This window comes from Prenolepis imparis, unplaced genomic scaffold, assembly GCF_030444845.1.
Source record: "Prenolepis imparis isolate NDT839.2.m4 unplaced genomic scaffold, iyPreImpa1.0 SCAF_6, whole genome shotgun sequence".
NCBI lineage: Eukaryota > Metazoa > Arthropoda > Insecta > Hymenoptera > Formicidae > Prenolepis > Prenolepis imparis.
Window position 1 is genome coordinate 17,060,368 of NW_028141164.1, and position 18,272 is coordinate 17,078,639.

The 18,272-nt window shown below is 33.1% G+C and overlaps 2 pseudogenes; both read right to left on the reverse strand.

Moving 5' to 3' along the window:
• Positions 1 to 4,064: 4,064 nt before the first annotated feature.
• Positions 4,065 to 7,438, reverse strand: LOC145937837 (uncharacterized; annotated as a pseudogene).
• Positions 7,439 to 7,512: 74 nt separating this feature from the next.
• Positions 7,513 to 8,495, reverse strand: LOC145937229 (uncharacterized; annotated as a pseudogene).
• Between the last annotated feature and the right edge of the window lie 9,777 nt (positions 8,496 to 18,272).

Here is an 18,272-nt window from a genome sequence, read left to right on the forward strand (position 1 = left end):
ATAGGCGTGAATTGTAGCATCACCATTTGATCATTTTTATAACCCAAGTAGCACATGAAGCTTTAAAACGTCTGCGATAACGTTGTCGTAGCTTAAACTGCAGCATTTTTGTCTACCACAGCTACTGCCACAACGTCATTGTGACGTTTTGACAAAGTCGTAGCAGCAAAAATGGGACAACATTTTTAGGCTTTGAAAATGATGTCACAGCCATATGGTTGCACAGCTATTTTGCTGTAAAGACGTTGTCATAGCCACATTACGGCAGTCGGAGTAAAGATATAAAAATAACGGATATAATTAATAAATGGATAATGTTTTTCATATGGTAAATTAATATTCAATAAAAGTTAAATTTTAATTTTAAAATTATGTAAAAAGATTGAAAAGAATATTTAAAAAATTTTTTTACTTTAACTGGGATTGAACTTCTGACAACCCGAAACCTTCGCTTCAAAAACTTAGGTAAACTTAGATAAAAAAAAAGATTAATTAATCATTGCAAATTATTACAATTTATAACTTACATATAAGTATACTAGAGCGGACGCAAATTCATAAGTACAGTGATTACAGAACTACATACAAATCCTTAAGTAATAATTTTAGAGCCGCATAAATGAACGCATTAGGTCCGCTGACCATCGCTGATATATGCTAAATTTAACATAAAACTGATAGTCATGTTACTCCTTGCCTTTCTTAATAGTTGTCATGATGTCTTTACAATCATTAATACAGCTAAAATAGCTGTGGCTAAATTTTTGCTTTTTATTATTGCTATCACAACAAATTCATAGCAATTAATGCAGCTAAAATCGCTGTGGCTAATTTTGGTTTTTTTATTGCTGTCACAACGACTTTACAGCTTTTTATACAGCTAAAATAGCTGTGGCTACATTTTGGCTTTTCTGATCGCTGTCACAGCGACTTTACAGCTATTAATACAGCTAAAATAGCTGTGGCTACATTTTGGCTTTTCTGATCGCTGTCACAGCGACTTTACAGCTGTTAATACAGCTAAAATAGCTTTGGCTACATTTTGGCTTTTCTGATCGCTGTCACAGCGACTTTACAGCTATTAATACAGCTAAAATAGCTGTGGCTGTATTTTGACTTTTTTATTAACTATCACAGCGCTTTTGCAGTTAAAAATCCAACAAAATAGCATTTGCTGCCAAATAGATGTAATTAAGGCTGGCAGGGCGTTATACCAGCTACATTTTTGCTGTCGCAGCGAATATAGCCAGACTGTGTTATTTGGGAATATAAATTAAAAATTAAAAACACATTTCGTATGATTTGTTTTGATCACCTATATATCTTACGGTACAAATAAAAATTTAATTGCGCATTATTGACTTTTTCAAATATTAATTATTTTAAAAACTATATTGTATACATATAATTTGTATTTTTTATGTTATAGATTATAGATCAACGCTTTGTACTAGAGCTCTGCTGTTGCACATTGTATCGGTGAGTGTATTGCATGTATACATATACATATATAACATTGTATATGTATATTAATCATCAAAAATTAACTAGAGCGCAATTTCAGAAAAAAAAGTTAAGAAATTATGTTAATTTCATATAAAAAAATTTAAGAAATTGTATGTTAACTTTTTCATTAAAACAATAACTTACATAATTTTCTTTAAAAAACTAAAAAATATATGCCAAGCAAATAAAAGTATTAAAAATTCTTATTTTTTTTATATGTACATGGTACATTTACATATTCATGAACATGATAAAAATTGTTTTATTATTTTTGTGTTATATATTAAAATATACAAATATAGGGGCTGCGCACAGTTAATAGTTTATGCGATCATGTAAAGTTCATTATAATGCATAAGTATTACATTAACAAACAAAAATGGTAATTATCAGATTATTTTCTAATCCATTTATTATATATTTAAAATTTAACTTATCTACTTACGTGATAAAATTTATATTTATCCCAAAAGCTTCAAGTTTTCTTAAATTACAATATTTTAAAATATATTTTTTTTAAATCTCAATTTTTTAAATGATATAAATTTTAAAAAATGATGTAGATATAGTTAATAAAGAAACAAAATAAAAAGGTAAGATTGACACATATTAACTGATATTGTTAGAGAAATTATAATATTCATATTTTAATTTGTATTTTAAATCGAGTTAATATCTATAATTTGAGTCTAAAAAATGCTAGTACATTATTTCGTGCAATATATATTTGTAATATATTGCAATATATATTTAAATAATATACTTATACAAAAAATAATATAATTAATATCTCCTTAATAACACATTAAGGACCAATTTCACCAACGTCGGTTAACTTTAATCTTCGGTTAAACGATGAGGATGTATTTAGGATATACTGAGGATGTTTAAATGTCCGCTCATAAGATATCTGTGAGAGATCTAAAAATGGATATCCTTAGGATATAATTATATAACAAAATTCGATCCCAACAATGTCCACTGGATGTTTCTATAAATACCTTTTTGCTATCCTAGGTTGATCGATATGCAGTAATTGAATATATAGGGTAATCCATCCTAACAGCGTTACATATCCTAAAGATGTTCAGAGGACATCCAGAGGGTATTTGGATGTTTTATGGATGTCCTCTAAACGTCTTTCGGATATGTGTGCTGTTAAGGATTTTAAATGCTTACCTAAAATATCTTGGATACATTATTCGACAAATATTTCTGACAAATGTTGTTTCATTTTAAGTGAATAGGCATTTAAAATGAGTCACCAGATATAAAAGAAAAATGATCAGCTAATGAAGCTTCTCTAAAAATAAAAGTCGTTGAAGTAACATGTTTACCTTATATTTTATGAAATATATTTAATATATGTATATAATATAAATATGTTAACGTGTTAGTTTTTCTTAACTATCGATAAATGTTCAAATATCAATTTCTTAAGATAGATGTAAAATTATATTTACAACTTTCTTAAAAGCTTATATAATATTATTTACGTATAAAATTCTTATAAGAATGCAATCTCATCTTTATATTATAAATAGAAAAAGTTATAACTAAAATGATAATAAAAGTCTCGTTAAAATAATTAAACTTTATTTTAAAAAATGTACATATATATATTTTTTTTTGTACATATTATATGTATTATATATATATATTTTTTCAACATTTAATCGAGAGAGTGCGCCTGTCGTGGCAATATTAACGCGTTACAAACAAAAACGCCAGGACGTGTAATGTAAAAGGAAAACATAGCAATCGGCAATATATAAAAAAGAGGCATTCTAATAGTGACTCCGAAAAATAATAAACGATTATCATATAATTATATAATTATCTTATATAATCTTATATTATTTTAATAAACGAGGATACTTTATTCGAGGCGTCCAAATTTGTCTAATGGATTCTTTATAACTGGACCACTTAGAACAAAAGTTTAAAAAGTGCTACATCGCCGCTTGGAGATATCAACTTTATTTTATTGCAACTTTGGAGAAACGAAATAATTCGCATAAATTTGTTTCAGTTTGTGCGTGTGTGTATATTTCGTTTTTCGAATGAAAAAAATTAGATTTATTTTAATATCTTCGAAACTATGAACGACTTTTATCACTTTTGTTTTAAATAATTTACTTATAAAAAATCCATAGTCAAATCTTGCTTCGGATAAATTGTAATGCTGCCTAATAAACAAATGATAAATAAAAACAAAACATATTTTGCAAAAAGTTAATCATTTTTAAATTAAAAAATTATATCTTATAAACCTTATTAAAATCTACTACTGTCTAATAAACAAGTGATAAATAAAAACAAAACAATGCAAAAAGTTAATCATTTTGAAATTAACAAACTATATCTTAAATCTTATTAAAATCTAATACTTATCAATCTAATAGTCTTAAAGATTTCCCTTGTCTTTCGGCTATATTGATGTAAAATTCGAAAAATATAAAATACATACGTAATTCTGTGTATTCATAGAATTGGATTGGAGGGTCAAAAGATAATAAAAATATAATAGAAATCATCACAATTGATCATTAATTAAATTATACGCCAGCAGCATTCATTTTTTGTGCTTTTTCAGATGCATGACGAAGCCATGATTTGATTGGTTCCGAAATTTCATATTCAGTAGCCTGTGGATATTTAACTTGAACTGGACCTAGAATACATATAAACATATAATATATATTAATAAGTAACAATGTAGGCTCCCTGCATTGATAAATTACAAATTCAAAAGGAGGCTATATGGAGCCACGCGTAGGGTGTAGGTACGCAAATATTAAAAACAAACTTGTTGGAATAACAAATTTATTGAATCTAAACGTTTCAGTCCTTTCTTTGGACCTTATTCAGTAAATTTAATACAATAAATTATAATGGGGAATCTACATACTACCGCACGCAGCGCAAAAGCCGTGAGCCCCCCTATCGATATCCCATTAAATAGACAAAGTGAAATAATATGTCATGAGGTACTCAAAAGTGGACTCTAATGAAGAGTATAGTGAGGAATTTCCGAAAGGGGGCTCACTCTTACTCACACACTCATCCATCGCACGTTCACACAACCGTACGCGGACGCGCCCGACGCACGAGTGAAGAAGTGCTCACGATTTTAGTCAATAAGTCAATAAGTCAGTACATCAAATTTCTTTGTTGTTCTCGCTAGCATTGCCCATTCTCGAAATCACTTATTTTGTCTGTTGTTTTTTTGTTTTTTTTTCTCTGTTCCTTATTATTGTTGTAAATTCACAATTATAATTACGCGTTACCACATGTACCAATACTAAAGTATAGCTTTAGCACTCGGGTACAAACATCGAATTGATCTTTATTGTAAGTATATTGTATACTGTTGCTTATTGCTCTCAAGAGAGAAATCCCAGAGCATAAATAAATACATTCTCTCTCTCTCTCTCTCTCTCTCTCTCTCTCTCTCTCTCTCTCTCTCTCTCTCTCTCTCTCTCTCTCTCTCTCTCTCTCTCTCTCTCTCTCTCTCTCTCTCTCTCTCTCTCTCTCTCTCTCTCTCTCTCTCTCTCTCTCTCTCTCTCTCTCTCTCACTCTCTCTCTCTCTCTCTCACTCTCTCATGAATCTAATTTAAATATAATATATAATAAATATAATTATTATATTTATAACTAGATCTAATGTATATGTACATTTGATAAGTTATAATTTAAGTGTATACATATAAATATATTTTAATAAATAATATAAATATATACATATATAATATATATTATACATATACTCATTGATAATAACTGAGCAAAGTTTTAAATCTGAGAAAGTTTTGTTTTGTTTTTTTCCATACCAAAACTATACTCTTTTGCAACGGTTACTGCAAAAATTCTTTTCATTAAATTTAAAACAAGTTGTCTTAAATTTTTGCCACCAATTTTTGAAAGTTTATTTACCTAGAAAATAAAATATTTTAATAAACAAATATAAAATGTTAAATTAATTATAATTTTATTAACTGTAATAAAAATGCAAACAAAATGTTTTATTTTTTGATAATAGATAAACATCGAAAAATCAACGAATAAATGGGTATATTATTTATAATTTATAAATCTTGTAAAGATATAATTAATATAGGTATATATAACATATTATTTTATTTTACCAATTTAGTACGATAATTATTATCAATAAGAGCTTCTTCTAATTCTAATTGATTCAAACTGTTATCAGTTTCTATTGGAAATTGTAACATAACATCTACATCATCATCTTCATTGGGGATGCGTCTTGTATTGTCATTTTGCCATTGTTCGTGGAAATCTAATTGATTTTGTAAAATCAAATCTAATTTCTGCTTAAGCAGAGAAAGGCTTCTATATACGTGATGCTTAAATTCATCAAATCCTAAAAGAGAAAAATATTCAAAATACATACAGTTTGATAGAAAATATGATTTTATTTATATAGTTTTAAAAAACAAATCTTTCTATTTAATATACAAAAATGTGTATTAAAATATAGTAATTACTTTAAAATTTAAATAAACATAGGAAATTCTATACCTGTTGTGTCATGTTGAACATTATAAATACTTCGACTACAAGAAACGTTTTGATTTGACACTCGCTGCGAATCTGAAATTGTAAAGCTCTATATAAATAATGTTATTAATTTTAAATAAACATAAGAAATTCTATACCTGTTGTGTCATGTTGAATATTGGAAATACTTCCACAAGAAACGTTTTGATTTGAAACTCGCTGGACATTTCGCGAATCTGAAATTGCAGTATAGAGCTCTATATAAATAATGCTATATTACATCTATTTTATGTAAAGAAACAAAAAATTTTAAAAACTATGTAAAAATATAATAGTAATTACTTTAAAATTTAAATAAACATAAGAAATTCTATACCTGTTGTGTCATGTTGAACATTAGAAATATTTCCACAAGAAACGTTTTGATTTGAAACTCGATGGACATTTTGCGAATCTGTAATTGTAGAGCTCTATATAAATAATGCTATAACATCTATTTTATTTAAAGAAACAAAAAATTTCAAAAACTATGTAAAAATATATTAAATAATTATAAAAAAAATTTGTCTTATTTTTAATAAAACAATAATTATAAATTAAAATTTCTTCTGTTTTAAAATATTTTTATATATTTTAATATATTTTATAATATTATAATATATTTTTTTTAAAGTATATCTATATATGTAATAAAATAAAATTAAGAAGTTTCATTATCTTGGACATACATTCATCTATACATCGTTATAATACACAGCAGATATAAGTATCTAATTGTTACCTTTTATTGTTTGATGAATATTTGAAGAAAAATTATAATTTTGTTCAAATCGTGCATGTTGCGTTTCATTTTTTTGTTCTGATGGACAGTTTTCTTTATCTTGCAACATGCGACGTGATTTATTAGAACCCTTCGAAATTTGTGGTACTTTTGGATAATTATCAATTTTTTTATTTGTAACAAGGTTATCAATTTCCTCTTCATTGCTTGAAGAAAATACTTTTGTTGCATAAAGTCTTCTCCTTTTTTTTACAATTTCTGCGTCATCTTCATCTGAATTCAAATCTGATAATTTTTCAGCTAATTTTAGCTTATTTTTTGCATTAAGGAAATTATTTGAAAACAATAATATTTTAAAAATATTTTTTTCTTAAAGCTGTAAATAAAAATTTCAGCAACAAAATAAATTAAACTTGTACCTGTACTTCCAAATATTCTTTTAATGGATACAATTGTTGGATTAATATTATTATATTCTTTCATTTTCTCAACTGCTTTATCATATTTCTTTTGATTTGTCAAATTTGGCCAATATGCTGCAGATTTTTTTTCACACGTAAACCAATTGTTAGATATAATTTGAAGACCATCTTCAAATTCGACAATATAATATTTCTTACTCATAATGTGTGTGTGTGAGAGAGATATTGTTTATTTTTATTTTATTTTAAATATCTACAAATTAAATTTTTTATTAATTATTCAATATGCAATAACGGTAAAACAACGAATGCATCATTGTTTGAGTATTGCATAATAAACATTTTCTTGCTGATATCCGATATGGGCCATGAACATAATTCAGACAAATTGCTAACTTTATAAATTTCAAGTAATGATGACACACATGGAACATGAAATAAATCTTGTTTAATCATATATTTTCTACCGATGACAACTAAGCATTTTCTTGTGTTACAATATGCAATATTTTCAACTTTTATATAATACTTTCATCTTTCATAAGACAACAATTATTAGCATTATCATTCACTTTTACAACATAATTTGAAATATTAATAACTTCATACTGAGGATTTGTGCAGTTTTGAATAATGGGACCATTAGAATGTTCCTTAAGTAACTGTATTTTAGGATTTTCTTTGTATATCAAAACTTCATTGTTACATATAGCATCTTTCTCTACGTATCTTCTATGTAATTGTTGTAACGGTTTATCAGCTTTGCGAATTGCGCTCTTTACTTCTTGTAAAAAGTTCTCATATTTAAAAGCACTAAATAAATCTAAAGTGCCATGTATTCGAACATCGTCGCATAAATGAATCAGACCGTAAACATTATGAGAGACATTGTATTCTCCATACAAAATTTTAAAACTTTTGACATAATGATTCAATAATTCTTCAGCATAATTCAAATAATCCTTACATAAATTTTTGCTGCATAAAATTCTAATAGCTACGTGAAGAGTTAGAAAATGATCATATAAATCATTTTGAAGTATTCCTTGAAAAACAACAGGGCCTGTATATAATAAAATTTGTCGATATTCAGTTGCCTTCCATTGTTTTAAATAATCCAAAGATCTCGGTTTTCTACCAAATTCAACTGGTACAGTCTGTTTAATAGTTTCTAAATTGTTTGATATTGTTTGACATTTACGATGTTGCAAACGAATTTTTAAATCACCTGTTGTCCACATATACAAACATTTTCTCATAATTCCGAGACAAAGTAGATGCATATAATCAAGAGGAATATTTTCTATAAAATGTCTGCGGTATTTGTTTTAAATTGGTGTAGTCTAAGTGGAAATTTTCATCGGTTTCATTTAAAAAATCATTATTTGTTCTTTTTGCAGCATAAATATCTGCAAAACAAATACGTCCGTTTCGATATTCACCTTCAATTATGCACTTTGTGCAACTGAAGTAACCATTGTGACCTTCTACATTTAATATAAAAGATTTTGCAGGAGCATCGCATAAAATTTGTTTAATTTTGATATTATATAATTTCTCATACAGAAAAATTCCATTATTTATCAATTCTATCATTTCTTCGACAAAATCTTGTAAATACTCATTGCAATTTGCTGGTTTCTTAAATCCATAATATGCACCAATTATAAAAATTTCTTTATATGGCAAAACACATCCTAAGATTGGCCATAATGATGATGTTGAAGATCTTGATATAGGTAAACCATCAATATTGATTCCTAGATTTATTGTATGTATATTATGAAATCTGTGATTATATTTTCTACAATATTTCTGCTCTAATATAACACGAACTCCAAAATGAGAATATAAACCAGGTAAAACAGTTTTGATTGTAGTATTTTTTGGCGTTTGCAATAAAGTTCTAGGATCTACTGGTAAATCAGAAAAGCATTCATGCATACGAAGAATTTTCAAAAGTTGACTTAGTGTAATGTGATTAACGTTATTTGTTACAGCCCAGTCACGTAATAAGAATTTAAAGTTTCTTTCCTCTTTAACATTCTCAGTATTTGGATTGTCTAAATAAACTGCATTATTTCCTGTATTATTTGTTATTTCATTTAATTCATGTATTATATTCATATTGTCATTTTCGGTTTCACTGCATATAAATTCTATATGATTATCAGATTTATTTACATATTCATTTACATGATCATTTTCATAAAATTTGGCACTTGTACTTGGCAATGTATGATTTTCGGATAATTTTTCCTGATCTTTTCTGATCTTTTCCTGATCATTATAGTCTAACAAATTTGTTTCATTTTGCACAAGTCTTCTCAAATGCCTAACTGACATTTCACGTAGCCGTTTGCGTTTTTTATTATATTTTTCCATAATTCCCCTAAAAAATATTTTTTTTTAAATCTTATTTGAACTTTAACTTTTTAATTCATAAAAAGAAAATTTATATCAGACAATAAAAGATATAAATTTTCTTTTCACGAAAAATTATTTTATTAAATGTAAAAGCTAAAGTATATCTTTTAGAGACAGATTAACTGTATGTTATCTTTAGGAGAACAGATTAACTGTATGTTATTGATTTCTATCAACATAGTAATAATCGAATAACATTCTTGTTACATATATCCTTGAGTAGCTATTTACATGACATTACTTCATATATTATCATACTAGAACAACACAGGCGCGCGCATCGCGCGCGCCCTTTAATTGTTTACATTATTAGAAATAAATTATTAAATAAATAAATAAAAAAATGTATTAATTACAATTTATCATTTAATTATTTTAAATTTTAAGAAAACAATTATGTAATATTTGTGAGTAAAATATTTAATAAAGTTTTTATAACAATTTACAAATTTAAATTTAAAATATAGAAATAAATTAAAAATTAATTAATAAGTGGATAATAAAGTAGAAGAAGGAATAATACAAATATATTTTTTAAAATTGTTTTTTGTTGCAAAAAATAACATTTATTTTCAATAATTTAATCACATAATAATATTTACATAATAATATTAATTAATAATAATTACATTTACCATATAATTAAAAAGAATTAATTGAATAATTTAAATAATTAAATAATAATTTTAAATAACTAAGAATATAAAGGCTCGATATATATCAAATATAAATCGGTAATAGATAGGCTATTCGAGCCGTACGTGGATGTCGGTGCGTCGATTCCAACGAAAATTAATTTTTCTTGGAATTAACTAATTGTGCACGGGGCACACATTTTGCTTGGTACACCGCCAAGTTTATTACGGAACAATCTCAATTCGAGATTTTTAATTCCAAAGATCCCCTCTAACCCCCCTACAGAATTATAGGCGAGAAAAATATAGATCCGAAAGTCGCTGAATCGGGAATCGAACCCAAGACCTTTCGCTTGCCGGACGACTGCTCTCACCATCTGAGCTATTCAGACCCTTCGACTCTATATTTTTCTCTGTCTTGATAAATAACTATTTGTAAATAACTTTCGGAAACAGCGACTTTCGGATCTATATTTTTCTCGCCTATAATTCTGTAGGGGGGTTAGAGGGGATCTTTGGAATTAAAAATCTCGAATTGAGATTGTTCCGTAATAAACTTGGCGGTGTACCAAGCAAAATGTGGAATTAAAAATCTCGAATTGAGATTGTTCCGTAATAAAGTCTTGGCGGTGTACCAAGCAAAATGTGTGCCCCGTGCACAATTAGTTAATTCCAACGAAAAATTAATTTTCGTTGGAATCGACGCACCGACATCCGCGTACGGCTCGAATAGCCTATCTATTACCGATTTAAATTTTAAATAATTTTAAATAATTTTAATAATTTAATTCTTGAAACATTCTTTAAGTTTTAAATTGTGTGTTCCTTTTATTTTGTGTCTGCAATAGAAATATATTTAAATTATTGCAAATTATTAATAATATAATAATAATAATAATAATAATAATAATAATAATTTCTTTAGGGGGGTTAGAGGGGAACACAGGAATTAAGTAAAATTCCTCATAAGCCTTGGCAGTATACCAAGTAAATTTTCGTGCCCCGTGCACAATTAATTATTGTAACGTGTTAGCGGATTTCGGATGTCGATAGGAGATATATATATATTAAATATTCTTCAACTCGTTATAATTCAGAATCGTATATAAACACTTTATTACTTTACTCTTATAAATTCTCAGAGAGAGAGCCGCGTATGATCGAGCGGTCGCCGTTTATATACAAAACAGTTCAAACGCTTATTCTTTTAAATGACGCCAATCATGGCAGGGCACGTTTCGTCAGAAATACTAGATAAAATATCGAAGCAACGGACAGATATAAGTATATACGAAAACACGACAACGACCCGACACGATAATAATAACAATACATAAGGTGATTTCCCGGACATCCCGCTACATTAGATACCGCTAACAGTTCGGCCATTCTGACATTAGGCCGTCCCGGCCTAACATAGGGTACTTTCCGATTCATGCATGATGCGCATGAAGTGACAGAAAATGTATAATATGCGTGACATAAACTATAGATTTTCTGTCACTTCATGCGCATCATGCGTGAATCGGAAAGTACCCCTAGTCACAAAAAATGACGCGAAATAAATATAATATACATTCATCGCATCTCGAATGAGCGCATGTCCGAGAAACTTACTTTAATTAAAATTTTACGTATGGACGCATTTGATCGGGCGCCACAAATTCCCTGATCTTATCTCGCCTCCGCGGGAACCAGTGAATTTTAGCTGCACTACCGATAACCCTGTCAACACCGACATGACTAAGGTCATCGTGACAGGTTCCAATCACGTTATTTTCCGTCGATCGTGACACATAAAATAACAGTTCTTTATTTTTATCTCTTCGATACATTAATCCGTCGCGTAATTCATAAAATTTCATTTCGCTCTTTTCGAGCTCGTCACGAGTTTTTGTGATCTCCTCGTCGCGATCTTGGCAAATCGTACGCTTAAATATATTGCCCTCAAGCACGAGGACGCCGCGGCAACGACCGAGCGCATCCACGCAGCTCGCGCGCCCCCCCGGGCGGTGAACAATCTCGCTCTCGTAATTTTTCTTAATGTTTTCCGATAAGCCGATATCCTCGTTAATTCGGAGTTTATCACGCATGTTAACCGACTCGTCGCAGCTTTCGATCGACATTATTTCGCCACCAACGCACGCCGCCTTAACCGCTGCAATTTCGATAGTTTCTCCGAACGAAACTCGTATCAACGGACAAGTCAGGAAATCTCTACCGAGGAGGACATTGTAGATCATGGCATCGTCCGAAACGGTGTAAAACTTTATTTCTATGCGGACGTCCTGAATTTTTACATAACTATTTATAAAAAATACTATTAACGCGAAGCAACGAGCCATCAATTCCGCGAAACTGACCCGCGCCTCTATCGACAGGCGAACATAATTCACTCGGAACGTTATTACTTTTAATGAGGCTGATCGGTGATCCCGAGTCGACCACCGCACCGTCGGCACGATCATAATTCGCGTTTTCGTCCGCCGCCGAGATATTCACATCAACCATATAAGGCTCCGGAAACGCACCGGGCCGAGCCACATCCGTCGACGCGATCTCCGCCGACCCCGTCGCCGGCCTCGCCCCCGCCGGCCTCCCGGGACACTCCGCCGTCAAGTGCCCTGACGCTCCGCAAAAATAGCATGCACGGTCCGTCGGCGGCCGCCCGCACCGCGCCGCAACGTGCCCCACCTCGCCGCACCGATAACACCGCACCCGCCTCGATTCTGGCAATTCGGTTCTCCCGTCGGCAGCCGGCTCCACGTCGACCTCTCGGCTTTCCGTCCATCCCGGTCTCGCCGACGACGCCCCTGGTCCTCCACCGACAGCGGGAGTAGATATACTATGAGAGTTCTAACCCAGGTCCTCTGAGGGGGGTGCGGGGCGCGGGGGGTTCTCCGTGGCGAGGGGTATGACGTCACGCGGGGCGGGGGTATCTCGGCGGCGCGGGGGCTGACGTCACGCGGGTGGAGGGGATGTTTCGATAAAGAAGGGGAGGGCTAACCATGTTCGGCAACTGATTATCTTTGTGATTTATGGCTATCCGAAGCCATAAAACTATGTTTTTCATTTTATGGACATTTTATCATTAGGAAAGGAATGAAGATTTTAGGGCCGACGCTGCGACGAACATGTCAAACGTTATTTATAGGGGTGCAAATGTAAAAGCGTTGACGTTCGGCAGCTTTGTACCCTCGCGAAAAATCTCCCATAAAAACGAGAGCGAAACATCTTCCTTAATATTTTTTAAGGAAGAATGCAACGTATCGGCGCCAACGTTCAGCAGTTTTGTACCCTAGCAGAAAATCGGTCGTAAACGAGAGCGAAACATTTTCCTTAATATTTTTTAAGGAAGAATTGCGATAATTTTGAGAGGGATGGGGGTTGAAGCTTATGGAGAGAGGGTCCGTCTCCACATCAAAAAGTCTCGAACAGTCGCCGAGCGAAGTGCCAGTGAATAAAGTGTTAAAATGGATTTTGAATCAGGAGACATTTTCGGGCCAAGTTTTTGGAAGAACCTGTTTAGGAGAATATTCACAAATGTTCCTTTCCTAGGATCGAAGGAGATTTTTAAGGATACATTTTTTGGAACGCGGTTTATTGAGAGCGTCATTAGGACCATATTTTTGATGTTCGTTTCGCCTGTAAGTATTGTTTTTTATTGTGTGTGAATTGAATTATTAAATTTCCTTATGTTACTTATATATGTATAATAAAAATTTTTTCCAGGACGCTATAATAACAATGGACTCAATTAGAATTGATGGCTTTATGAACATTGAGAATCGTCGGTGGATACGCATGGTGCGCCGCGATGATAGGTATTGGTTTGATCACATGTGGGGTGATACTGTGGACGCCCGCGAGTAGGAGGAAAACAACCCGTGGATGCGGGTAGATATACTTTCACTTCGCGAGCTCTTCGGATTGGAACCATATCCTGAAGATATAATAGAAGATTGGAATCCCCAGGAGCCCGAGGAGCCCGAGGAGCCCGAGAATTTGGTGGTGAAGAGGGCAAGATTATATTGTAAGTTTTAATTTTATAATAATAATAAATAAAAAAATTTTAAGATTATTAATGTTTTTTCTGTTATGCAGGAGTCCCGCCTCGCAGCAGTCCCACGGCCGTCGCCTTACCACCCCCACCATCGTCGGCACAGCCGCCCGGCCGCCTCACCGCCTCGCATCCACAATCGTCGGCTCCACCATAGCCACCTCCACCACCGACAATTTTTATATATTATAATATTCATTTGTTTCTCATCTTTATATTCTTATCTTCATATTCATTTATATTTTTTAAAAAATTTATATCCATTTTATATTATAATTTTATATCTATTTTATATTCACATTTATATATTCACATTTATATACATTTATATACATTTATATCCATTTATATTCTTTTAAACACACACACACACAAATGTATAATACACATTTATTCATAATTAAAAATAATTAATATTAAATTAATATATTCATTTTAAAAATTCCTCTTCTTTTCCTTCACTGCGTCATCTCTCGCGTGCGCCTCTCGCTATCTCTGTCTCTCGCATTCACCTCGCGCTCTCTCTTTCTCGCCTAAGCGCTATCTCTCTAGCAGTCCCTAACCTCGCGCTATCTCTCTCTCTTTCATGTTTCTCGCTGCGACACCTCTCTTGCGGTCCCTAGTCTCCTCTAAGCGCTATCTTTCGCGATCCCTAGCCTCGCAGTCCCTAGCCTCTCGGTCCCTAGCCTCGCGATCCCTAGCCTCTCGGTCCCTAGCCTCGCGATCCCTAGTCTCTCAGTCTCTAGCGTCACGTTCCCCCTTCCGCATGACGTCATCCCCCGCAAGGACCAAGCAACTATTGGGAGCTATACGTATAAAAGCTAGGGAACTGTTTACAGGTGGGAGAGAGTGTGGAATGGAAATGCGTGCAAAGAAATTACATCATAATTTAGACTTAAAAACTCTTTATTCTTCTTTTAAATATTTTTTTTTTTTTTTTTTTCTTACATATTATGGACTAAAAACTAAAGCTGCCAGCTCGCAATCGATGAGCTGATGCTTGTTGAAGGCGTCGCTAGCGCGTATTACATTTGATACTTCTTTAGGATTCGTTACATTCTTCCAGAAGTATGCGACGAGCGGCCCCTGGAAGGCTGCTGTATAGTATTAAGTAGCCATCGGTGAGGTTTAGCGCGGTCGGGGTGTAGCCTTCTGCTACCACCCCATCCCCGCATAACCCAAAGTCTCCTCCGAGGCGACGGGTATGTGTAGAGCACATTCCTCATCGTAAAAAAAAAAAAAAAAAAAGGATTCGTTACATTGGACGCGATATTTGAAAATTGCGTAAACTTGATATCGACTGTATTGGTAATTTTAACCAATCGGTCAAAAGTTACATCAATGCATGGATCGAGATCGAACATACGGTGTAACGTCGATTCAATCATCATCATACATACATTTGAAGATTCAAGACTTATTAACTTGGCATCGTTGATCGTACGAACTCGCACGGTCCAACGCTTATAAAACTGTAGGCATCTTTAGAATCGTTTCGAAGCAGATTCTGAATATTGTGACGTTGCTCGTAGAGTCCTTTCCACGCTTCGAGAGATAGTATCAGTTCCTTTCCTCGATGATCTCCTATGGCGATTTCCACGTAACTCGGTGGATCCACTTTGATACCAATTTCGAGGAATTTAAATTCCGTAGCTGTCAATGCGTATCGTCTGCCTAGTATACGAACCACACGACGCTCTAACGAAATGCTGTAAAAAAAAAAAATAAAATTAGTTTGAAAATAATACAATTTGTAAAAAAAAATATAAAGATAGAAAGAAGTTAAACAAAACTTACTCGTCACATTTATTCTCAAACGATGGAGTGTCATCACGACTCGGTACGTAATTATTCACACGTCTGCCGGAGCCACTGCTTCTTTCAGCGTAGTACATATTTCCAGATTTTAAAAGTGAACCACCAGCACGAACGGTTAACGCAACATTGATCGTATAAAATTAAGAATATACATGACGCTTATTTTTAAAAGTAGTGGGGTAAATGTGGTGGGAGATTCTAGAATACTATTAGCGCTATGAAATTTAGGAGAAGGGGAAACGGTGCTCGGATAAAAAGAATTCTTAGAAACGATTCGTGAGGAAAGGATTGGGGAAGGGGAATAAGAGATAAAACACATTAATGTTTAAATATTTTATTTTTCCAAATCTTGCAATTATTTCTGGCGTTGCGACCACCAGTTAAATATTTTGAATACATTTTGTAATGCGCAATTCTTAACATGTTTTCCACATCGCATAGTGTTTTTAACATCTAGATTATTTAGAGACTCGATATCGTCATAATCAGCATCCAAGGTCTCAATAATGAAACCGTTTCCCGCATCATCCAATATATCGGCTAACCATTCTCGCTTCTCAAGTCCTTTTACATATACGAGAATGGATTCTTCTTCTTCTTCATGTGGTCCACCAACGATAGCTGTTGTAATCAAACGCTGAGCCATGCTGTATGGAACGTTTCCATCTTCCCATTGCAATCCATGATGATTTCGAGTCAACCATGAGGCTTGGTGTCTCTCCGATTTTATGAGCACACCCCATGGTACAGGACATGCGAAAAAATAATGTGACAAAATAAATCCTCTTCTCAAGATTGCCGCTTCCTTTACAATGAATTGTTTATTGAGGATAAACCCCTGTAGATCCATAAACGTTAATACGGACATGATGAGATCTCTCTCTCTTCGATGTATCAGTTAAAAAAGAAGAATGACAACCATCTCATAACACTTTGATTTATATTCTGCTATGCTTCCCCCTCTCTCTAAATTGTTGGTGCGTTTAGGTGATTTTGCGCACAACGTTGGTCAACGGGTTGTACTGGATCACGCGATCGTGTATGATGAGACAGTATGCAGAAGTATTCATCGGCACGTTTTCCTTACACTCAAATTCCAATCTCACATCCACGGTTGCGCTCTTGATCGATTCGTTTTGTTGAGAACAATCGATGATTACGAATGGGCCGTTACGTAGAAACATTGAGACGATGAGACTCGGCTCGAGATACTCGTATCCATAATAGTTCTTGCAGAAACGCGCATACGTATCGTACAGAATCGACCATCTGTTTTTATCGAAATCCAGATTGATATCGTCGTACGGATAACATTCCGAGTTCAGATAGAGTTTCACATTGGTCATCTTGCAATCGTCGAATCGACTCATATCCTCAGACATGATATTTTTCCGACCTGTCTGCAGAGAGAAGATAACATATCGTGGCTTCTCAGCTGGGTCGCTGTCTTAATGGCCCATGAATGCTTGGTTGTACGCTGCAATAGCGGATACTCATACAGATCCCACGAGCGAAAACCCATGCTGAGGTAATGCCCGCTTTCCAGAGCGCGCAGCATCGACAGCTTCTTAATCTCGCTCAACAACACATGTGGCATTCGCCATTGTATCTTGAATATGTTGATCACAGGCTCCAGCGTCGAATCTCCAACCAGACAATTGTTGTCGTTGCGCGATCGTATTAAGATTAACTCATGACGAGCGTTAATCACCACTCGTCTGTAATCCTCGCAAAATCCCAATAACATGTAGAGCGGTACGCAAAAATTGAAGTTTCCATTCGCAGTAGTCGGATCAGTCCAGCCGGCGTTTCTCATAATCAGGCTTCTATCGGAAGATATCGTTACATAGTTTTTGAGCAAACTTGTTATTCCCACGTTTCTGTTGCGATCAATCTCCACGCATCGAGTTCGTATCGAATCTCATCGAACATGAATGCGACACAATTATTTCCCAGTATCACAGCAGATCCTTCGGCTGGTTTATTTATCTTTAGTTCTCCCTCGATGTATAGGAAACTCTCATACGGCAACGTATACAGATCCTGTTGTTGTATGGGTATTCTTATCTCATCACTGTGTCCGAATGTTGTGTTAG